General features: G+C 43.1%; 1 long non-coding RNA gene across 1 annotated transcript; it reads right to left on the bottom strand.

Annotated features, from left to right (window-relative positions):
• Positions 1-569: 569 nt before the first annotated feature.
• Positions 570-25,061, bottom strand: LOC122915994. The gene is made up of 3 exons (XR_006386127.1): positions 24,865-25,061; positions 19,469-19,576; positions 570-858 (listed from the first exon to the last, which is right to left on the bottom strand). It is a non-coding gene; the product is annotated as an uncharacterized LOC122915994 (long non-coding RNA).
• Positions 25,062-25,095: the final 34 nt, after the last annotated feature.

Here is a 25,095-nt window from a genome sequence, read left to right as displayed (position 1 = left end):
AGATAAAACTGCCAATATTCAACCTTTTTTGACTTACACAAATGGCAACTTCATATGGTTCAGCTTAATGCATGAGAGTGGACTTTTGAATTACTGAACTGAGGTTGTTTGGAGGTTTTAAATGACCAAGAGAATTTTATTACCTGAGAGTGACTAAAAAAGCCATGAGACTGGCCCTAGACTTCACTCAAGGGTATAGGGGAAGAACAATTTGAATATGCAAAGAATAAACTTTGCATCCAAGAATAAACTTCTTTTCTTCCTACACCCCAGAGTTCCCACCTGTTCAACAAATTGGCTACACTTAGTTTTCTGTGTATTTACCACCAACTCATCCACAAAACCTCTGAAAGAAACTGAAGTTTCCTCTCAAGAGATTCGAAAACGTCAGGTAACCTTTCAATTGATTTTCTTTTTTTTTTTTTTTAAAGATTTTATTTATTTATTTATTTGACAGAGAGAGATCACAAGTAGACAGAGAAGCAGGCAGAGAGAGAGAGAGAGGAAGGGAAGCAGGCTCCCCGCTGAGCAGAGAGCCCGACGCGGGACCCGATCCCAGGACCCTGAGATCATGACCTGAGCCGAAGGCAGCGGCTTAATCCACTGAGCCACCCAGGCGCCCCTCAATTGATTTTCAATTTTCGTTTCTTAGAGACATTTCCCCCCCCCGCTTCCCTTGCAGCTCTCTGTTTTCCTCCTCCGTTTGGGACTGATTCCTCTCCAGGCCTGCTGCGCAGCTGTGGCGGCAACACTTTCTCTTGCATCTTTCCTGGGCTGCATATCCTGTTTCTTGGATTCCCTGAGGTCCTGGTTCATGGTTTTCTCCTTCATGCTCCACACACTTCCTGAGAAAGTGGCCTAGAAGAGAAATTTTCAAGATCTTGCCTATCTGAAATTGTCTTTATTCTGTCTTCATGCTTCATGGATAATTTGGCTGGGTATAGAATTCTAGGTTAGAAATCATTATCTTTTAGAACATAGTTTTTCTGTCTCATAGCAGGGGGAAAATCTGTTTCTTAGTACTTTACGCTTAGATGGGAAACCAACTTTTCTATTACTCCCTCACTTCCTCTGTGTCTCCTCCTCCTTTTTAAAAAAATTTATGTTTATTTATGGCAATTATTATAAATATTATCTATTTATTGTTTTCTTTTTTATCTAAGTAATCTCTACATGTAACGTGAGATTTGAACTCATGACTCCAAGATCAAGAGTCAAATACTCTTCCAACTGTGCCAGCCAGGTGCTCCACCATCTTCCATCTTCTCTCTCTCCACTTTCTCTTTCTCCTTTTTTTTTTTTTTAAAGATTTTATTTATTTATTTGACAGACAGAGATCACACGTAGGCAGAGAAGCAGGCAGAGAGAGAGAAGGAAGCAGGCTCCCCGCTGAGCAGAGAGCCCGATGCGGGGCTCGATCCCAGGACCCTGAGATCATGACCTGAGCCGAAGGCAGAGGCTTTAACCCACTGAGCCACCCAGGTGCCCCTTTTCTTTCTTCTTGATGCTGGTTGAGAAAAACTCTTTATCATTGGGTTTTCAAACTCCACAACTGTCAAAAAGCACAAAACAGTTTTTCCAACACATGGTTGTCTTTACATATAGCAGAAAAGAAATTTGGCACTGGCACTTCATGCTGTGTTTGAATTACTATATATAGTGAGAACACACATAATCAATTAAAAATTTGTTGTATCTTGGGCACCTGGGTGGCTCAGTGGGTTAAGCCGCTGCCTTCAGCTCAGGTCATGATCTCAGGGTTCTGGGATCGAGTCCCGCATGGGGCTCTCTGCTCAGCAGGGAGCCTGCTTCCTCCTCTCTCTCTCTGCCTCTCTGCCTCCTTGTGATCTCTCTCTGTCAAATAAATAAAATAAAATCTTTAAAAAAATTTTTTTGTTGTATCTTGGTAAATGAGTTTTCTATCATTCCTAATACTAAAACTTGGCCACATAATTTTTTCTTTTTATTAAAATTGAGGTGAAATTCACATAAAATTAGCCATTTAACAGTGAACAATTCAGTGGCATTTAGTACTTTCACAGAGTTGAGCTATCACTACCTACCTCTATCTAGTTCCAAAACATTTTCATTATTCCAAAAGGAAACTTTGTATTCATTAAGCAGTTGCTCCCCACTCCCCCTTCTCTCCCAAAATTGTGGCAGCCATCAACTGCTTTCTGTTTCTATGGATTTCACATATTGTATGGAATCATACAACATGGGACCTTTGACTTCATCCACTTAACATAATTTTTTATGTTAAGGTTCACCCATATTTAGCATGTATTAGTACTTCATTCCTTTTTTTTTTTTTAAAGATTTTATTTATTTATTTGACAGACAGAAATCACAAGTAGATGGAGAGGCAGGCAGAGAGAGAGAGGGAAGCAGGCTCCCTGTGAGCAGAGAGCCCGATGCGGGGTCTCGATCCCAGGACCCTGAGATCATGACCTGAGCCGAAGGCAGCGGCTTAACCCACTGAGCCACCCAGGCGCCCCACTTCATTCCTTTTTATAGCCAAATAATGTTCCATTGTATGGCTATGTCACAATTGTTTATCCACTTATCTGTTTATGGCTGTCTGGGTTGTCTTCACCTTTGGTTATTATGAACTGTGCTGCTATGAACATTCATGTACAAGGATTTGTTTTTAGGGGCGCCTGGGTGGCTCAGTTGGTTAAGCGTCTGCCTTTGGCTCAGGTCGTGATCCCAGGGTCCTGGGATCGAGCCCCACATTGGGTTCTCTGCTTGGTGGGAAGCCTGCTTCTCCTTCTCCCTCTCCCATTCCCCCAGCTTGTGTTCCGTTTCTCGCTGTCTCTCCCTCTCTGTCAAATAAATAAAATCCTTAAAAAAAAAAAAAGAATTTGTTTTTAAATTCCCTCAAAAAACCTATTTTCAGTTCTTTTGGGTATATATTTAGGGGTTGAATTACTCAGTCACATGGTTACTCTATGTTTATCTTTTTTAGGAACTGCCAAGCTATCTTCCACAGCTGAACCGTTTTACATTCCCACTGGTGATGAACAAGTGTTCTAATTTCTCTATATCTTTGCCAACAATTGTTATTTTCCTTTTTTAAAATTACAGCTACTAGTGAGTGTAAAGTGGTATCTCATTATTTTTATTTGCATTTCCCTAATAATTATTGGTATAAAGTGTCTTTTCATACAATGACTTTTTGGTCATTTGTATATCTTCTTTGGAGAAATGTCTATTCAAGTCCTTTCCTCACTTTAAAATTGGGTTGTTTGTCTTTTAGTTTTGAATTGTAGGAGTTTCTGGATACTCCCCTTATCTTTTGAGGCTATCTGAATTTTCACTGTTGTAAAAATCTGGTAATAGGAGTGTTACACCATGTGGGAAAGACCATTTATTGTCTCATGATATCAGCTTTCTGATTTTTTTATTGCAATAGAACCCAACTTTATTTTTAGGCTAATTACGTGACCATAAAAATGACTTTTCTCGTCCCCCTGTTTCTCGGTATGACCACATTGTTAAATTGAAGATGTCTGTTACACATCTAAGTGGGGATATTAGTTAGACATCTGGAAAATCAAGAATAGAGCTCAGGAGAGAGATCATTCAGTCATGACCCTATTGTTCCCTCCCCACTGCCTTTATCCACCACATGTGAGCACCTGGCTCACATATTCTCTGCCACTCATTATCCCGGTGACCTCAACATTCATACACACAACCAATCCAAGATCCTGGTCATTCAGCTGTAGGACCTTCTCATTTCTAGCAATCTTCTCTTCTATACTACTCCAGTCATGCCTCCTTATGACCATATACTAGGTCTCAACATCAAAAATAAATATATCCAAAATATAATTCTATATTCTGGCCACAACCCTTCCAACCTCCATATCTATTTACCCATCTAGTTTCTCCCCTTCCATCAGCCTTCTCCATCTTTCATGCCTTTCTATACTCAGCAAACATTATAGTCCATCTTTTCAAGAACACTCTTTCCAATACCATAAACTCCGATGACCATTTGCATTTTCATTGTACTTATTGATCAAAATTCCAGCTATTCCAGCTATGCCTGGGTGGCTCAGTGGGTTGAGGCCTCTGCCTTTGGCTCAAGTCATGATCGCAGGATCCTGGGATCCAGCCCCACATTGGGCTCTCTGCTCAGCAGGGAGCCTGCTTCCTTTCCTCTTTCTCTCTCTGCCTGCCTCTCTGCCTACTTGTGATCTCTGTCAAGTGAATAAATAAAATCTTAAAAAAATTCCAGCTATCTGCTTTGTTAGTGTCTATATTGAAAAACTCAGGCATCTTCCCAAAACAAAAACAATAACCCACCTACATCCGAACCAATCTTCTTCCTGTTGCCATAGGAGGGGTTGGTGTCCCTCCTATTGAAACCAATCCTTATCTCCTCCTCTCCTACATATGATCCTTATTCTACCAATGATTCATTTCTTCTTCTGGATATTTAGGTATTCGCTCTCGACTAGATGCCCCCAATCTTTATTTAAACATTCCTAAGTCAGGGTGCCTACGTAGATCAGTTGGTTAAAATGTCTGCCTTTGGCTTAGGTCATGATCCTACCATGCGGGGATCGAGTCCTCCCTGCGTTGGGCTGCCCGCATCAGGCCCCCTGCTTGGCAGGAAGTCTGCTTCTCTCTCTGCCCTGCCACCCCCACCACTCATGCTCTCTTTCTCACAAAAATAAATAAATAAAATATTTAGAAATAAATAAATAATAAATAAATAATAAACCAAAACCAAAACCAAAACCAACACGTCTCTTAGTCTCATTGTGTCTCCAGTTCCAGCACTTTATTTTCCTTCCCTTCTCACAGCCAAACTTACTGAAAGGTTTGCCAGTACTTTATTAAAACATGTTGCTAAATCCAATAAGCATGTTCAGATCTCTTGTTGCTGGATCTTTCACTAGCATTTGACAGGGCGCATCACTTCCTTCTAGAAATATTCTCCTTCCTGGGCATCTGGACACGACTCTCTTCTAGTTTCCATCCTGTTTCTCTGATCACTCCTTTCCTTCGTAAGGTCTCAGATTGACATGGAAGGAAGTGTTTTACAAACCTGAGCACTGTAATTAGTGTAGGTCATTCATATTTTCTTGTTAATCTTACAAAGAGGAAAGTATATGGAACAAAATTAGAAAGGCAGGCTTGAAAAGGAAAGTGATGGTTTAACTGAAATGGTATGATATACGTATTATATTTCGTTTTAAATTTTCGCTAGAGTCTAACAGTGTTCTGCACGATATGTTTTTATTTAGGTATAATTAACATGCATTAATAGTGTTTTAACAATAAATATAAATCAAGTGTATATTTTGTGAAAGATTATCAATTTATAATACTTGTTCCGAGAGTGTAAATGTTGGAGATATATGGTAAAGTTGGTGTAACCACAGGAAGAAATGAGGACGAGGCTCTTCTTCAAGGGAGTTTATTGTACTCACAGGTCTTAGAGTGGGGATAACCATGCCATACAAAGCCATAGAGGAAGCACCAAGTATTGATGTCACCTGGTGGCAGAAGAGAGGAGAGGGGAATGCCCGGATTTAGGACTAGCTAGTCTGAATAATGTCAGTGGGCTCTGGGATATAGGGGTGATCTCGAGTCCCCTGGTGCCTGGCTCTGGGATGATTTTGGGCAGGGGAAGCACTGGCTTGGTGAGTTCCAGTTAGAGGGCTATTGGAGCTATAAACTAGGGATTGGTTGGCTTGTATATGAAAGATGTGCTCCCAACTGAGCCCTGTGCTGTCTGTCTCTAAGAACAGAGCAGCCCTGGGAGGAGCAGGCTCTCCCCTGACAAGCTTTTTAAGATGTCAAAACATTATAAAACATAGAAAATTTAAAAAAACGATTAATGCAACACGTTTCAGGGAACGGCATTACTCTTTCAGATATGGACCTAATATTTTCATATCAAACATGAGAAGGAAGGGTTAATGCTTAGAAACAAGGCAGACAGATTGCATGAGGCAAGCACGTCCCCTCCCAGCTGCAGCTGCCGCATGCCTAGATCAAAGACCATGGACACTATTACTTAGATTAAATGTCCTCTCGACTTAAAAGAACAGCATTCCCCAAAGCAAACAAAGTCTACCAATGAGGCAAAAGCTTTTGCAGGGTGTGAGCCTAAATTGCTTCTCAGAGGGACCAGCCGGCTTGACAAGTTTTTGTTTATAAACCCCAGGAGGATGCAAAAGGAAGTAATTGCTAGTGGGATGGGAGAAGGAACATCCCTTGGGTTTCACCAGCATTTAGGAGAAAAGGGGGAGAATCGCGCTGAGTTAACACTGTGAAAAAGGATTGTCATGGTAGGAGCTCAGGTTTTGGTTTCCAACGGACTTGGATTCAAATCCTGCACTGGCCACTCATCAGCTCCTTTGGACAAGTCAGTTAATGATAATAAATAACGTTTGCGAAGCACTTACGATGTGTCGGGCACTGTTGCAAGTGTTTTATATGTTTTAATTAATTTAATCTCCACAACAATTTTACGTAGTAGGTACTGTAATTTCCTCCATTTTATGGATGCATAAACTGAGGCACAGAGTGGTTGAGCCGGTTGCCTAAGATGAACACACATTTATTAAGTGAAGGAGCTGTTTCCAGTAGAACAAGCCACACATCTCATGTCCTTCTAGCCAATACTGTTCCCTGCTTGAGTTAAGCAGTACCGGTTTTTGAGCTCTAAGTCCTACAAACCACGACAAAGTTTTTTATGCATGTTGTCACGTGTGCATAAAGGATTTTTTTGTGTCAAATAAGTGGTATATGCCATTCATATTAAATAAATATAAGGGAGATTGTGAGGTGAAGGAAGGATGGCTAATTGAGAAAGGATGAAACCTCACTGGAAATTGGTATATGAATTTTTTTTTTAAGATTTTATTTTTGGGGCGCCTGGGTGGCTCAGTGGGTTAAAGCCTCTGCCTTCGGCTCAGGTCAAGATCCCAGGATCCTGGGATAGAGCCCCGGGCTCTCTGCTTAGCAGGGAGCCTGCTTCCTCCTCTCTCTCTCTCTGCCTACTTGTAATCTCTGTCAAAAAAATTAATAAAATCTTTAAAAAAAGAATATTAATATGATAGAATGGTATCCTCAGACAACCTATCAAATTTCGCCAACTTGTCCAATAACGTCCTCTGGGTGAAAGGATCTTTGCATGTAGGGGCGCCTGACTGGCTCAGTGAGGGGAGCATGTGACTCTTGATCCCAGGGTCATGAGTTTGAGCCCCAAGTGGATCCTACTTGGGAAAAAAAAAAAAAAGATCTTTGCATTTAAATCGCTCTGTCTCTTTAGTCTCTCTCACGCTGGAACAATTCCTCAGTCTTGCCTCAACTTTCTTGTCCTTGACGCTTTTTTGAAGGTTGCGGGCCAATTATTTTGTGACGTGTGCTTCCTTCCGTCTGGGTTTAACCAAAGTTTCCTCACGATTTCTTCAGGTTATGCGTGCGTTCTCCTTCCATCCAATCAGGTGGCACATGACTGTGATGTGTCCCATTCCTAATGATGTTCACTGCGGTCATCTGATTGAGGTAGCATCTGCCAGTCTCCCCATCCGCATAGTTACTCTTTTTTCCTTTTACTTATTAGGTATTTTGTAAAAAGGTACTTTGAAACTAGGTAAAGGGGCGCCTGGGTGGCTCAGTGGGTTAAGCCGCTGCCTTCGGCTCAGGTCATGATCTCAGGGTCCTGGGATCGAGTCCCGCATCGGGCTCTCTGCTCAGCAGGGAGCCTGCTTCCCTCTCTCTCTCTCTGCCTGCCTCTCCATCTACTTGTGATTTCTGTCTGTCAAATAAATAAATAAAATCTTTAAAAAAAAAAATCTTTAAAAAAAAAAAAAAAGAAACTAGGTAAATATCCAACTCCCCATCAGATTTTCAGTTTCTAATATATATATATATATATATATATATATAGAGAGAGAGAGAGAGAGAGAGAGAGAGAGAGATATCTCCATCTCACATTTTGTTTATTCATTTACCAGGTGATAAACATTTGGGTTGTTTCTATTTTGCGCTGTCATGAGTGAGGGTGCTGTGAACATTCACGTGTAAGTTTTTGTGTCGATATAGGTTTTTAATTCTCTTGGGCATATACCTAGAAGTGGAATTCTTGGGTCATCTGATAACAATGTGTTTTTTTAAAAAAAAAAAAGATTTTATTGGGGCGCCTGGGTGGCTCAGTGGGTTGGGCCGCTGCCTTCGGCTCGGGTCATGATCTCAGGGTCCTGGGATCGAGTCCCGCATCGGGCTCTCTGCTTAGCGGGGAGCCTGCTTCCCTCTCTCTCTCTGCCTGCCTCTCCATCTCCTTGTGATTTCTCTCTGTCAAATAAATAAATAAAAATAAAAATCTAAAAAAAAATTTTAAAAAAAGATTTTATTTACTTATTTGAGAGAGACAGAGTGAGAGAGAATGAGCAAGCATGATCAGGGCGGTGGGGGACGGGTTGGGAGGGGCTGAGGGAGAGGGATAAGCAGACTCGCCACTGAGCAGGGAGCCCAATGAGGGTCTTGATGCGGGACTGGATCCCAGGGCCCTGGGATCATGACCTGAGCTGAAGACAGACACTTAACAATCTGAGCCACCCAGATGCCCCTGATAATTCTACGTTTTTAACTTTTCTGAGGAATTGCCAAACTGTTTCCAAAGTGGTTGTGCCATTTTACATTCCTACCAACAGCATATGAAGGTTTCAATTTCTCCACACTCTCGCCAAAAGTTGTTATTGTCTGTATCCTTTTTTTTTTTTTTATTAGAGTTGACCCTTGAACGACTGAAGAGTTAGAGGCACTGACCCCCCTACGCAGCTGAAAATCTGCATCTAGCTTCTGATTCTCCCAAAACTTAACTACTTAAAGCCTACTATTGACTGGAAGCCTGACCAATAACATAGTCAATTAACACATATTCTATAGGTTATATGTATTGTATACGCATTCTCATGATAAAGTAAGCTAGAGAAAAGGAAATGTTATTAAGAAAATCATACGAAAGAGAAAACAGGGGTGCCTGGCTGGCTCAGTCAGTAAAGTATGTGACTCTTGATCTCAGGGTCATGAATTCAACCTCTATGTTGGGCATAGAGCTAAGGAAGGGAGGGAGGGAGGGAGCGAGGGAGGGAAGGAAAGAGAAAGAAAGAAAGAGAGAAAAGGAAAGAAAAGAGGGAGGAAGGAAGGGAGGGAGGAAGGAAGGGAGGGAGGAAGGGAAGGAGGGAGGAAGAGAAAGAAAGAAAGAAGAAAGAAAGAAAGGAAGAAAAAGAAAGAAAAAAGAGGAAGAAAAAGGAAGGAAGGAAGAAAAAGAAAGAAAACACACTAATGGCACTCTATCTACTGTATTTGTGGGGGAAAAAATCCTTATGGGACACGTGGGTGGCTCGGTTGGCTAAGCGTCTGCCTTCTGCTCAGGTCATAAACCCAGGTTCCTGGGATCAAGTTCCGCATCCGGCTCCCTGCTCAGCGGGGAGTCTGCTTCTCCCTGCCCATCTAACCCCCACTTAGGGTCTCTCTCTCTCTTTCTCACATTCTCTCTCTTTCTCACATTCTCTCTCTCTAGTTCAAATATATAATCTTTAAAATAAAAAAAAAAGAAGAAGAAGCAGTTCAAACCTGTGTTATTCAAGGGGAGACCGCAGAGTCATCTTGGTAGGTGTGAAGTGAGAGTTCTTCCTGGTTTTATTTACATTTCCTTAATGATTAGTGATGTTGAGTATCTCTCCTCCCTCAACATCATCTCAAACAGACTTTTTCTGATCTCCCAAGTCTCAGAGTAAACATCATCCCTCATAGGGGCTTTTCTACCCAACATTCTCTGCAGCAGCTATTAGCATCTCTCTGTAAAAGCTTCTAGTTCTTTCCCCTTTCTGCATGTTAGGTAAGACCGTGCTTTCCCGTCCCCTTGACACTGGGTGTGGCTGTCTGACTTAACTTGACCAATAAAAGATGAGCAGAAGTGACACAGTGACATGTGTCATTTCTGGGCAAACGATCTGAGAAGCTATTCCCTGTTGCCGTATCCTTTTCTCACTGCTACAGAGAGTCATTACAATAAGCCGACTTCCCAGTCTGATGATCCTAACATTGTTTTGATGAGTTGGGCAGTTCCTCAAAAATATAAACATACAGTTAACATATGACCCAACAGTTCCACTTGTAGTACCCAAGAAAATTGAAATATGTCCACCTGAAAATTTATTCATGTATGTTTATAGCAACATTATTCTTAATAGCCAAAAAAAGAAGAAGAAGAAGAAAAAAGAAAAAAAGAAACAATCCAAATGCCCACCAGCTGATGAATGAACAAATGGGACAAATCAGTACAATGGAATATTACTTAGTCATATATAAAAGAATGGAGAACCTCACGTTATAACATGCTACAAGAAAGGAACTAGTCACATATTGTAAAACTCCATTTATGTGAATTGTCCAGAGTAAGCAAATCTAGAGACAAATAGTAGATTAGTGGTTGCCTAGGGCTGGAGTGTGTGTGTGAATATTGGGGATGACAGCTAAAGAGTATGGTGTTTCTCTTGGGATTTCATTTGATGAAGATGTTCTAAAATTGATCTTGGTGATACTGTTTTATATGGGTGAAAAATGTGGTAATGAATTATACATGAATAAAGCTGTTTAAAAAATTGGGGTATTGGGGCGCCTGGGTGGCTCAGTGGGTTAAAGCCTCTGCCTTCAGCTCAGGTCATGATCTCAGGGTCCTGGGATCCAGCCCTGCATCAGGCTGTCTGCTCGGCAGGGAGCCTGCTTCCTCCTCTCTCTCTGCCTGCCTCTCTGCCTGCTTGTGATCTCTCTCTGTCAAATAAATAAATAAAATCTTTTTAAAAAATTGGGGTATTGATCTACTCATAAGGCTATTGTGAGAATTAAATATGTTAATATATGTAAATCATAGAATAGTCTTTAAAATATAAGGGCTTACTAAGGTTTGTATTGTTAGATATATCAGATGTCTCCTTGAGACATCTCGAGACATCTTGAGACATCCTTGAGACATTCCTTTCAATAAAACTTTCTTTTTAAATATTCTTATTTATTTATTTATTTATGATTTTTATTTATTTGAGAGAGGGCATGAGAAAAACTTTCTTTTTAAATATTATTTATTTATTTATGATTTTTATTTATTTATTTGAGAGAGGGAGAAAGAGAAGCAGACGGGGGTGGGGGCGCCTGGGTGGCTCAGTGGGTTAAGCCTCTGCCTTCAGCTCAGGTCATCATCTCAGGGCCCTGGGAAGGAGCCCCGCATCGAGCCCCACATCAGGCTCTCCGCTCGTCAGGGAGCCTGCTTCCCCGTCTCTCTCTGCCTACCTCTGCCTACTTGTGATCTCTCTGTCAAATAAATAAATAAAATATATTTTTTTAAGATTTTATTTATTTATTTGTCAGAAAGAGAGCGCACAAGCGGGGGCGGGGGGAAGCATCAGGCAGAGGGAGACGCAGGTTCCCAACTGAGAAAGGAGCCTGCTGTAGGACTCCATCCCAGGATCGTGGGATCATGACCAGAGCCGAAGGAAGGCGATTAACTGACTGAGCCACCCAGGCATCCCTACATGCATGTGTCTTATTTGAATTCGCAGAAGAGACAATGGAACAATTAGGATTAGAGGCAGTGTGACAACCAAACCAAACCAACCAACCAACAAGGGCTTAAACAACACAGAAGATAATTTGGCTTCATTCATCAATGTAGTGTAGGTCAGAAGTTCAAGACCTTTATGACCTTGATGTTCCATCAAGACCTTAGTAATACAGTCTCCTTCTCGCTTGCTGATGCACCACCCTCATCCTCTGGGTCCAAGAAAGCAGGTAAAGGGGCAGCCACTTCGCCCAAGTTTGGAGCCTTTGCTCTTGTTCTTTCTTCCTAGAAATCTCGCTTGGTGGTTCTTCAGTTCTCAGCTTTGGAAGCCCGTCACCTCTCCAGAGCGGACTTCCCTGACCACAGGCCCCAGTCCCTCTTATCAACCTGCAGTCTTTCCTTCGTCTGACTTACGACCTGTCTGTACTGGTTCTACCACCCACTAAGGGTGTGGCCTTGGACAGAGTCCTTTATCTCCCTGTGCCTCATTTTCTTTACCTATAAAATGGGGATATAACAGCACCAACAGGAAGGTTACACTTCAGATTCATTAAGAAGGGTTACCTCTGGGGAGGGAGAAGGTAAGGAGATGGTGTATCCCCCGTGTCTGCCTTTGTTGCAGAACAGAGGAAAATATTATGTTAGTACACTGATCCTGAGTTGGTGCCACTGTCTAGTAATGGAATAGTCTCAGAATTAATTATTAACATCCACCTTGACTTTCTCTCTCTGTGAATAAAAATCAGTTGGAAACTCTACTTTGAATTGGGCAGGGAGTCAGTTCTCCCAAACACAGCAAAAGTTCTGGGGTTGATGTCAGATCAGTAAGGAGGAAATTCTTATCCAATCTGACCTTCATAGATCCTGATTTGGAGAGGATGGTGAGGAGGAAGGTGAAAATGAAAGTCAAGATGGATTTTAGGGGGGCGTCTGGGTGGCTCAATGGGTTAAGCCTCTGCCTTTGGCTCAGGTCATGATCTCAGGGTCTGGGATTGAGCCCTGCATCAGGCTCTCTGCTCAGCAGGGAGCTGCTTCCCCTTCTCTCTCTGACTGGCTACTTGTCATCTCACTTTTTCTCTGTCAAATAAACAAATAAAATCTAAAAAAAAAAAAAAGGATTTTATTCAAGTGCAGCAAATCTCCAAAGCTCTTGATGTCTCTGAGACATCTTTGATCACCAAGGATCTCACAGAACTTGCTCATTCTTAGGCAATTTTTTCACGACTTCTCTATCTACTCCAATCTTATCAACTGCAAATCGTTTAGGGGAATTAAGATATGAAGACAGCCTGGATTTGACACCATCTGATGAATATTTGACGGAGCTGCAGCCCGTGCGGCAGCATTCACGGTGCATGGAGACGGCGGCACCCCTGGAATGTAGTCAGGTAATACCAGGACTGAGGCAAGGCTGTGTAAGTCAATGCCGAACACGCCTTGTGTCCTGACAAGTCCAAACAGATCCCTGTGGCATTCTGGAGAGGACAAGCTCTTATCTGTAGGTGGAGAGATCTGCGATTGGGTTGCTAAAAGGAGCTGCATTTCCAGGGAAGTCTTACTTCTCTGGGAAAGTTGCCCAAGCCCTCCTGAGAGCAGAGGTATTTCTTTAAAAATTGCCTTAGCTCTGGTACATCATTTTACCATTTATTTTATTCATACTGTGTTTTCCCCTTCAGATTGGGAAGAGTGGCAATGCTTATTTTCATTCTGATTATAAATATATGGTTAGTTTTTTTTTTTTAAATCAAGTATTAGGGAAAACTATAAAGAAGTAGCTGAAAATCATCTGTATTTTCACCTTCGATGTAACTGTGGCTAGCATTTTTGTGTATGTGCCTCTTTTTTTTTTTTTTAAAGATTTTATTTATTTATTTGACAGAGCGAGATCACAAGCAGGCAGAGAGGCAGGCAGAGAGAGAGGAGGAAGCAGGCTCCCCGCTGAGCAGAGAGCCCGATGCGGGGCTCGATCCCAGGACCCTGAGATCATGACCTGAGCCGAAGGCAGCGGCTTAACCCACTGAGCCACCCAGGCGCCCCTGTGTATGTGCCTCTTGACTGCGACAGAAATTTCCTTTGCCTTCAGAAGCCATCATCCACTTTTTACTTAGCAGTAAAACTCAACATTTTCAGTTGGGCATATGGCTGTTCAGAATAAAATCTACATTTGGCAGCCTCTTTGCAGGTAGGAGTACCCGCAGACCAAGTGCCGGCCAATGAGATGGAAGCAAAAGTTATCTATGCGACCTCCTGAAGTGGGATTAAGGGGGGAATATGAGTTCTTCATGCTTGCTGGAAGGAGACCTGATGGCTAGAGCTTCAGCAGCCATTCTGACCACTGTAGTAGAAGCAAGTAATGGTGATGCCTGGAACCAAAGGATGAAAGGAGTCTGTCTGGTCCCTCCATCTGCCCTTTTATCAAATGCAAAATGAACTTTGAATTCCTTTGATTCAGTCTACATTACCAAGTTTGGCAGTAAATCTAATGTCAACTTTTTTGGGGGGGGTGCTCTTTCCCATCTCTTGGAATCATGCAAACAAAACAAAATAATAACAACAACCCAGCTTCCCATAATACAAAAAAATTGGGAAAGGGCCTTTAGCTTCTACTCAGTAATTACTGCTGATCTGCTCAGAGACCGAGTGCAAGACCATGTCCCCTCTGAGTTAGACAGTTCTTCTCTTAGCAACCACTTCCTTTGCTCCAACACTGTCCATGCACTGACCCTATCAAGAGACCTGCTGCTCTTGATGTGACAGAAGTCAAAGAGGTCCTGGCACTGAACCCTGCGTTGGGCTCCCTGCTCAGTGGGGAGTCTCCTTGTCTCTCTCTCCCTTCCCCTGCTCATGATGGCACATGCTCTCTCTCTTTCCCTGAAATATATAAATAAAATCTTTTAAAAAAATCAAAATCTTTCATTTTTTTAAAGATTTCATTTATTTATTTGAGAGAGAGAGAGTAAGAGAGCATGAGCTGGGGGAGGGGAAGGGGCAGAGGGAGAGGGAGAAGCAGACTCCCCACTGAGCAGGTAGCCCAGTGTGGCGTTTGATCCCAGGACACTGGGATCATGACCTGAGTCAAAGGCAGACGCTTAAATCCACTGAGTACCCAGATGTCTCATCTTTCTCTCTCTCTCTCTCTTTTTTAAAAATTTTTAATTTTTTTTCAAGATTTTATTTATTTATTTGACCTGGCTACCCAGGTGCCCCCCCTCTTTTTTAAAGATTTTATTTTTAGTAATCTCTGCACCCAATGTGGGGCTTGAACTCACAACCCCAAGATCAAGTGTGACACACTGCACTAGCTGAGCCAGCCAGGTGCTCCTAAATGTTAATCGCAGCCAAAAACCCCCTCAGAGAAACACCCAAGATAACGTTTGACCAAATATATGGGCATCTTGTGGCCCGGTCACACCGACATAAAATTCACCATCACACTGACCCATAAAGAACTCTGGGATTGAGTCAGTTGTCCATCTTCAACTTAAATGGCCTCCATCCTCTTCCCCTATTAGAATCTACATCCCCACAGAGACATCAGGCTACCTTCTTCTCATCAACTTGATGACACAAACCTCTATTGCTTTTGCCTCTGAGTCTCTTCGGGTTCATCCTCCTTGATGGGCCTGAGGTTTGGGTTCCCCCTCTTTTCGTTGGAAAGTCCACAGGAGCAAAAAGCATAAATCTGATTATTTTCTTAATAACTCACCTGTAAGATTCCATCTTACCATATATGTTTTACAATCTTTCTTTTCTTTCCTCTTTTCTCCTCTCCTTTTCCTTCCTTTGCTCCTTCTTTCCTTCTTTCTTTTTCTTTCTTTCTTTTTTTAAGTAGGGGCTTGAACTCATGACCCCAGACTAAGACCTGAGCTGAAATTGAGTCAGATGCTTAACTGATTGAGCCATCCAGGTGCCCCAATGTGCATTGTTTTAACAGCAAATTTAATGTAAAGAATTATTAGAGACACCAAGCCAGTATTTCTTGAGAAAGAACAAAGCTGGAAGCATCATACATCCTGATTTTAAACTATCTTACAAAGTATGGTGTGACATAAAAACAGACACCTAGGGGCGCCTCGGTGGCTCAGTGGGTTAAGCCTCTGCCTCCAGCTCAGGTCATGATCTCAGGGTCCTGGGATCGAGCCCCGCATGGGGCTCTCTGCTCAGCAGGGAGCCTGCTTCCCCTCTCTCTCTCTGTCTGGCTCTCTGCCTACTTGTGATCTCTGTCTGTCAAATAAATAAATAAAATAAAAAAAAATACACCTAGATCAATGGAACAGAGTAGAGAGCCTAGAAAGAAAGAAATGCATATATGACCAATTAATGTATGACAAAGGAGCGAAGGCTACGCAATAGGGAATTAACAGCCTCTTCAATAAACAACGTTGGAACAACCACATGGAAAAGAATGAAACCGGACCACTATCTCATGCCATACACAAAAGTTAACTCATAATGAATTAAAGACTTGAATGTTCAAGATCTGAAACCATAAAACTTCTCAAAGGAAACCCAGGCACTAAGCTCCTTGACACTGGTCTTGGTGATGATTTTTTGGATCTGACACTAAAAGCAAAGGCAATAAAGGTAAAGATAAGCAAGTGGGACCACACCGATTTAAAAAGTTTCTGCCCGGCAAGGGAAAAATGAAAAAGCAACCTACTGAATGGGAAAATATATTTGCAAATTATATGTCTGATGAGCGGTTAATATCCACAATACATAAAGGATTCATACAACTCAATAGTAAAGAACCCCACAAACAATCTGACTTAAAAACGGGCAGAGGATCAGAAGAGACATTTTTCCAAAGAAGACATACAGATGGCCAACAGGTACATGAAAAGGTGGTCCACATCATTAATCATCAGGGAAATGCAAATAAAAACCACAATGAGGCATCACCTCACACCTGCTGGAATGGCTCTGATCAAAAAGAAAAGAACGAGAGCTGGGGAGGATATAGAGAAAAGGGAATCCTGTGCACTGCTGGTGGGAATGTAAATTGGTACAGCCACTATGGAAAACAGTATGGATGTTTCTCAAAGAATTAAAAGTAGAACGACCGTGTATAATTCAGCAAACCTACTTCTGGGTATTCATCCAAAGGAAGCAAAAATACTAACTTGAAGAGATATCTGTTTATAGTCATAGCAGCATTGTTTTTATTTATTTTTTATTTTTTCAATTTTTTTTAGGTTTTTTTTATTTATTTGACAGAGAGACAGAAAGAGATCTCAGGTAGGCAGAGAGGCAGGCAGAGAGAGAGAGAGAGAGAGAGAGAGAGAAGCAGGCTCCCCACTGAGCAGACAGCCCAGTGGAGGGCTCCATCCCAGGACCCTGGGATCATGACCTGAGCCAAAGGCAGAGACTTTAACCTACTGATCATAGCAGCATTGTTAACAAAAGCCAAGACCTGGAAGCAACCTAAGTGTCCACTGGTGTATAAATGGATAAAAAAAAATGTTGTGTGTATATATATAGACAGTGGAATATTATTCAGCCATAAAAAAGGAGGAAATCTCACCCTTTGCAACAACATGGATGGACCTTGGGGCTATTATGCTAAGTGAAATGTCAGAGAAAGATTACTGTATGATCTCACTTCTTTGTGAAATCTGGAAAAAAAAAAAACAAAACCCAGGGGGCCTGGGTAGCTTAGTCGTTAAGCATCTGCCTTCAGCTCAGGTTGTGGGATCGAGTCCCGCATCCAGCTCCCTGCTCAGCGGGGAGTCTGCTTCTTCCTCTCCCACTCCATCTGCTCCTGTTTCCCCTCTCGCTGTCTCTCTTTATCAAATAAATAAATAAATAAAATCTTTAAAAAAACAACCAAATAAACCCCAGAAACAAAAACAAAACAAAACCGAACCAAACCCTCCCCTCCAAAAAATCAAACTCATAGATACAGTGAACAAATGGGTGGTTGCTAGAGGTGGGGGAGGGGAGGGGAGGGATGAAATGGGTCAAGTTATAAAATAACTAAATAATGGAGATGTAATGCACAGCATGGCTATTAGAGTAAATAATACTGTATTTGTATGTTTGAAAGCTCCTAGGAAAATAAACTTAAATGTTCTCACAAGAAAAATGATTTACAACTATGTGTAGTGATGGATGTTAACTAGACTTTGGGTGGTGATCATTTCACAATGTATACAAATAGAAAATCATTATGTTGTACAGGAAACTAATATAATGCCGTATGTCAATGACAGCTCAAATAAAAAAAAAAAAGAATTGTAAACCAGGTGAATTAGCTACTTATTTCTAAGTAACAAATAACCCCCAAAACTCTGTGGCTTAAAACTAAGCATCTGGAACCTTGCAGTTTGGAGGGGTGAGGATTTCAGAAGTGGTGTACCTACCGGGTTTTGGTTCAGGGTTTCCCATGAAGTTGTGGTCACAAGGTCAGTGGAGTCTACAATCATCTGAAGGCCTAATTGGGGCTGAATGATCTACTTTCAAGGTATTTTCCTCAGGGTGCCTGGGTGGCTCAGTCGGTTAAGTGTCTGCCTTCAGCTCAGGTCATGATCCCAAGGTCCTTGCATCAGGCTCCCTGGTTAGCAGGGAGCCTACTTCTCCCTCTCCCTCTGCCTGCTACTCTGCCTGCTTGTGTCCTCTTGCTCTCTGTCAAATAAATAAATAAATAGTCTTTTAAAAAAAAGGTATCTTCCTCACATGACAGAGGTCTCAGTTTCTTACTGGCTATTGCCAGGAGGCCTCCTTCCTCATTACATGGGCCTTTGCACAGGCTGCTAGAGCGTCCTCAACACACAGCAGCTAACTTCTCCCAGAGCATGTGATTCAAGAAAGCACTAAGTATAGCCAGTAAGTTTTTTACGAACTCCAACATTGTTCCTACATTCTGTTCTTTAGAAGCAAGTCAGTAAGTACAACAAACACTCAAGCAGGGCATTCAGTTCTACCTCTTGAAGGGAGGAAATCAGAGATTTTGTGAACATACATAAAAAGTAAACATACCAGATGTTACCAATATAAAAGGCAAGAAGGGACACTAAGCAGTAATTGCAGGGAGCAGCCGTGAGTTGGGGGGACACCTGGAAGAGGCTGGAAACACCAAAACTAAGGAGTTTAGAGAAGGGGGCCAATGCAGCAAAGAGGCACTAACCCGCCGGTGTCTCTAAACCCAGAGGAAGTTCTCAGGGGGCTGGGATTCCAACTGTGGTGGAGGGGGCAGCACCACTTAGCTGTCGCTTGTGTTGTTTTTTTTGTTGTTGTTGTTGTTTTAAAGATTTTATTTATTTATTTGACAGAGAGAGAGAGATCACAAGTAGGCAGAGAGGCAGGCAGAGAGAGAGGGGGAAGCAGGCTCCTTGCTAAGCAGAGAGCCCAATGCAGGGCTCGATCCCAGGACCCTGGGATCATGACCAAAGGCAGAGGCTTCATCCACTGAGCCACCCAGGCGCCCCATCGCTCGAGTTCTGAGCAGGCACAGGGAAGCTGGTCTGTGAGTGTTAAAAAAGAATGATCAAAACCTGCAAACTAGAACCAGGTGGAAACTGGAATGAATGGTCATTTCCAGAAAGAATTGCTGTTGGAGTGACACTCGCAGCACTGTTCAGCAAGCGAGGAGCAGGCCCTTCTACCTCCTCCAGCCCTCCAGTCTCACCCATGCACCCCGGACTGGTGGATCCTCGCAGGGAAGCACAGTCCACATACAGGTTCCCGGTCTTCCAAAGTAGAGCATTCCCCACTGTAAGCGGAAAAGTCTTCCTATGAAGGAGCGATTACTGTTCATGTACATGGAAACATTTCTGATCCAGATCCCCCAGAAACCACCTTTTAGGTTCTTCTGATACCTTACCACACACCGTGGCAACGGATACACAAAATAAATTGAGGTAAAGTCCAGATACTCACAGACACAATTCAAAGCTCAGGTGGTCTGAGGCTGAGATGCTGAGTGTAGTTCTCAGGAAAGGCGCTTGGTGGCGCCACTCTCTCCAGTGAAGCCTCTGTAACCACCCGCTGCAAAACAGACATTGAGAGCTATTTTTGGTTTTTGCCATTTGGTTTTTTTTTCTCCAAAGCAAACATCCTCTTCTGATTTCCTGCCGTTAGCACAAACAGGTAGCTAATGCAGGTCTTTCATAAAAGCGAAGTGGTGTAACGTAAACTTTCAAAAAGTGTGGGATACCTGTACTCGTTTATGTAATAAAGGTATGTACTCATTTAATAATAACTGACATTATCCAGCGCTTCCTGTGTGCCAAGCGGTTTTAAATCATGTAATCTAAAACTCTAAGAGGTAGGTGTTATTCTATTGCCATTTTACAGGTGAGAAAACGGATGCACGGGGAGGGTAGTTTGCCAGTCACACCTCGTAGTAGGAATGGAGCCAGGATTTGAACCTAGAGAGCTAGTTCCACAAGCTGTGAGCTCAACCACTCTGCTAACCTGCCCTGATACCAAACATCATCCAGCCAGGCGGTAGAATAAAATGTTGAGCAAAAACAGACCCAGTTTGGTCCCCATGGAGATGATGATCTAGTGGCAAAGACCACTTATCCACTCACTACAAATGAAAATGAAGTTGAAACCGTGTCTGGTGCTCCAAGGAATTGCACTGATTGTGACAGACTTCTATTGAAAAGAAAAAAAAGAAAAGAAAAGAAAAAAGAAGAGGGAATTTGATGTATATAGGGGTTAGGAGTGGGAATGGGGCCAGACTGAGGATGGGCTTATTAGCCCAGGAGGAGGAGGTTTGTCTTTATCCTAAAAAACAATGGAAGTAAAAAAATAATAATAATAATTTAAAACAAAAAACAATGGAAGTCACTCAAGGATTTTCACCGGGGCCATGGGGATGGGAAATGGTGCACCGACTGGACCCAAGGAAGCTGGTTATGAAGCTGCTCTCCTGGTGAGATTTGGTGATGGCGGAGATGGGGAGCATTAGAGGGAGCTGTGCGATGGAGGGAATACTGAGACGATATGAAGAATGGGAGGTTGGAGAGGAGGTATTAAAGGAGAGGGAGAAATCAAGTACGCATGGTCCCTTGAATGGCACTGTCATCACTGAACTGGGTGGGGAATGGGGGAAGGTCTGACCGGACCAACATTTAGGCAGGAGAAAAAGATACATCTTGGACACTGATAGGATATCAGGTTCTAAAGGAGATGGAGGACTAATTTTTCAAAATATAACTTGATATAGCTGCACTATTGAAAGTATTTGCCAGGGCACCTGGGTGGCTCAGTGGGTTAAGCCACTGCCTTTGGCTCAGGTCATGATCTCAGGGTCTTGGGATCGAGTCCCGCATCGGGCTCTCTGCTCAGCAGGGAGCCTGCTTCCCTTCCTCTCCCTCTGCCTGCCTCTCTGCCTACTTGTGATCTCTGTCAAATAAACAAATAAAATCTTAAAAAAAAAAAAAAGTATTTGCCACTAGCCACAAGTGGCTATTTAACCTAATTAAAATAAAAATGGAAAATTCAGGGGCGCCTGGGTGGCTCAGTGGGTTAAAGTCTCTGCCTTCGGCTGAGGTCATGATCTCAGGGTCCTGGGAAGGAGCCCCACATTGGGCTTTCTGCTCAGTGGGCAGCCTGCTTCCTTCTCTCTCTCTGCCTGCTTCTCTGCCTACTTGTGATCTCTGTCTATGAGATAAATTCTATTAAAAAATAAAAATTATAAAAAATGGAAAATTCAATCCACACGTGGCTAGTGGTTACCTATGGGACAGGACAGATACAAGATGTTTTAATTGCTGCATAAAGTTCCAATGCACTGCTCTAACAACTGGCATTATTTGATGTTTTGTAGTAAACAAAGTCTGTTCATGTCCATCTTTGCCTTTAATCCAGTGTGATGTCGTCTTGGTTTTCTAAGAGTTCGAGGCAATGCTCTAAACATGGACATCTACCATATGTTGTGCTGAGCTCCAAGACAGTTTGACTCAAAATATGGACTGTACCAGGTGCCCATTTGTAAACTTTTTGTGACCTGCTCAGGATAATAAAGTACAGAAATTGAGAATAAGATCTGAGAAAGTTTCCCAGCAAACTGGCATTGCTACAGTATTTCACTGTACTTCACTTTCACGTAAGTACCAGTCTGTAGTGGATTGTTTATTTATTTATAATTTATTTTAATTTACTTTTTAAAGATTTTTAAGTACTCTCTACAACGAAAGTGGGGCTCGAACTCACAACCCCCGAGATTGAGAATCGCATGCTCTACCAACTGAGCCAGCCCGGTGCCCCTGGATTGGAAATTTAAAATGTTGGTCCTTCATTACAGGTGATGAAATGGCAGCAGTGCTCGATGGCATGCTTTGGACATGCTTCCTGCTCCTCAGGGCTCGGGTAACGATGGGAGGGAGCCAGAGCAGGCATCGGGTCTACTTGAGTTGAGCAAACATGGGCATACAGACCTGATAAACATCTGAAAACAATTCAAAAACATGTAAAGTGGGGTGCCTGGGTGGCTCAGTTAGTTAAGCATCTGCCTTTGGCTCAGGCTGGGATCAAGCCTGTTTCTCCCTCTCCCTCTGCCTGCAGCTCCTCCTGCTTGGGCACACTCTCTGTCAAATAAATAAATAATTTTTTTTTTTTAAAAGATTTTATTTATTTGTTTGACAGAGAGAGATCACAAGTAGGCAGAGAGGCAGGCAGAGAGAGAGGGAGAAGCAGGCTCCCCACTGAGCAAACAGCCCGATACGGGGCTCAATCCCAGGACCCCGAGATCATGACCTGAGCAGAAAACAGAGGCTTTAACCCACTGAGCCACTCAGGCGCCCCTAAATAAAATCTTAAAACACACACACACACGGGCACCTGGGTGGCTCAATGGGATAAAGCCTCTGCCTCCAGCTCAGGTCATGATCCCAGGGTCCTGGGATTGAGCCCTGCAATGCCAGGGAGCCTGCTTCCCCACCCCCTCTCTACCTGCCTCTCTGCCTACTTGTGATCTCTGTCTGTGAAAGAAACAAATAAAATCTTAAAACAAACAAACACATAAAGACACTCATTCACTTGTTTATTCACCTGGCACTTACCGAGTGCCTGCTATGTGCCAAGCACTATACTAAGCACTTGGGATACAGTGGTGAACAAGATAGGCAAAGCCTTCACCCTTCTGGAGCTCACATGTAGTAAGAGACTATACACGAGTTCACTAAATTAATAAGACGATCTCAAGGAGTGCTCAGTGCTGAGGGAAGTAAGAGGGACAGAATACGCAGTGACTCCAAGACGAGTGCTGCTGGTTTATAGGGTGGTCAGGACTCTTTATCTGAGCTGAAATTTGAAGAGGGGCATGAACCAGTAGCACACTGATGGAAGGGAACAGCATTCTGGGTAGTGGGAACAGTCAGCACAAAGGTCCTTAGGTGGGAAGGGGTTGGCTTGTGTAATAGGAAGGCTAGTGCAGCTGCAGTAGAGGAAACAAGGCCAGAGTATGAGAAGCTATGGGGTAGCCAAGAGCTAGATCATGTTACTCGGAGTCGGGATTTTATTCCGAGCGTACTGTAGTGTCCAAGCAGGGGAGTGAGGCAATAGGATCTGAGTCTGTGAAAGATCGCTCAGTTGTGTGGAGAATGGACTGAAGAGAGACAAGAGGGGAATCTGGGGGACCCACATGCTGCTGCAGATATCCCGCTGAGAGAAGACGGTGACTTCAACGAGGTGGTGGAAGAAGTGAAGTGGACAGAAGATGAAACAAACCAAGTCTCTGGTGTGCATTGCCTGGAACAAGAAATTTCACTCGGGATGACTGGATGAACTTCAGGGGGCCAATGAGGCCTGTAACTGTATAAAAAAACTTTGTGTCTATGTGCTTGAAAAAGGTAGACCTTCCATTAGGATTCATAGGTAAAGAAATAACACTCAAAGTGATAGATATTCTTCATTCACAAGACTCAGTGCCTGAGGCCAGGGTATGAAACCATCAGAACCACCATTAAAAGACACCTGAAGCTACAATAAAAACATAAATTAAAAAAAAAAAAAAAAAGGAGGAAAACGGCAAGTGTTGGCAAGTATGTGGAGAAACTGGAAGGTTGTACATTACCAGTGGGAATGTAAAATGGGGTAGCCGCTGTGGAAAATAGTTGGGTGGTTCCTCAAAAGCTAAACATTAGAATGATCATTTCACCGCAATTTCACTCTTACATATATACCGCAAAGAACTGAAAACAGAGAGTCCAATATGTCATTGTAGGTTACTGTATATTGCGGCAGTATTCACAATAGCCAAAAGGCAGGAGCAACCCAAGTGCCCCTCAGGTGAGAAATGGATATACCAAATGTTCAACCAGCACAGCAGCCTCGGCAGAGTTCTGACACTGGCCACCGCATGCGTGCACCTTGAAAATACTGCTGGGGCGCCTGGGTGGCTCAGTGGGTTAAGCCGCTGCCTTCGGCTCAGGTCATGATCTCAGGGTCCTGGGATCGAGTCCCGCATCGCGCTCTCTGCTCGGCAGGGAGCCTGCTTCCTCCTCTCTCTCTCTGCCTGCCTCTCTGCCTACTTGTGATCTCTATCTGTCAAATAAATAAATAAAATCTTTAAAAAAAAAAAAAAAGAAAGAAAGAAAATACTGCTAAGGGAAACAAGCCAGACAGGAAAGGGTAAGTACCGTAAAGCTCAACATGCATGAACTACCTAGGGTATGCAAATTCAGAGTCAGAAAGTAGATGAGAGGCTACCAGGCCCACCCAGAGGTTGGAGACCTCTTGCTTAATGGTTCTAGAGTTCACTTGTGCTCACGGAAAAAATTCTGGAAACATACTGCAGTGACGGTTGCACAGCGCTGTCAGGGTAATCAATGCCACTGAACTGTAAACCTGAAAATGGCAAAAATCACATGCATCACAGGAGCAAACAGCTGTTTTAAGTGATGTTTAGGGAAAGCTACCCACAGGAGATGATCACGGGCTTGCAGTGACGGGCAAGATTTCCACACTCAGGAAGGAGAGGAAAAGCTTCTGGAAAGCTCTGGGACCCACTTCCCAGACTCTGGAGCCAATGCCTGGGTTGGACTCTTGGCTCGGTGGCCCTGGCGACCTTTCTGGGTCTCAGTCTCCCTGGATGTAAAATGTCCGTACTACTGGTACCTTCTGCTAGGGTTGCTTTGAGGATTAATTTAATCAGGTAAAAGTCATCAGTTCTCGGGACCCTGTAACTGCTCTGTTAGCTACTCTTACTTTTGTTTAACTTTTTTTTTTTTTCCGATGGAAATAAATGTGGATTGTTGGGGGGAAAATCTAAGAAAAAATAAAAAATCCCCTAATTCTACTACCCAGTAGTAAGCCCTGCTAACCGTTTATTGCCATTTCTTCCGCAAGTCTCCGTCCGCAAACGCACAGGCTCAGAGCGCCGCCAGCACACCTCCTCCGCAGCGTGCACGCCGCGGCCGGCGCACCAAGACAAAGAAATTCACCCAAGCGCAGCGGGACAGGGATTCCGTCACCCCAAACCACCTCCCCGACTGCCGCGTGCGCACTCCACGCTCGGGCGAGGAAGCGTCGCAGGGCCTTCCCCCAAGCGGAAG

Source organism: Neovison vison, chromosome 8 (assembly GCF_020171115.1).
Source record: "Neovison vison isolate M4711 chromosome 8, ASM_NN_V1, whole genome shotgun sequence".
Classification (NCBI taxonomy): Eukaryota; Metazoa; Chordata; class Mammalia; order Carnivora; family Mustelidae; genus Neogale; species Neogale vison.
The sequence above is the reverse complement of the archived record's forward strand: the minus strand, read 5'-3'. Positions and strand labels throughout refer to the sequence as shown.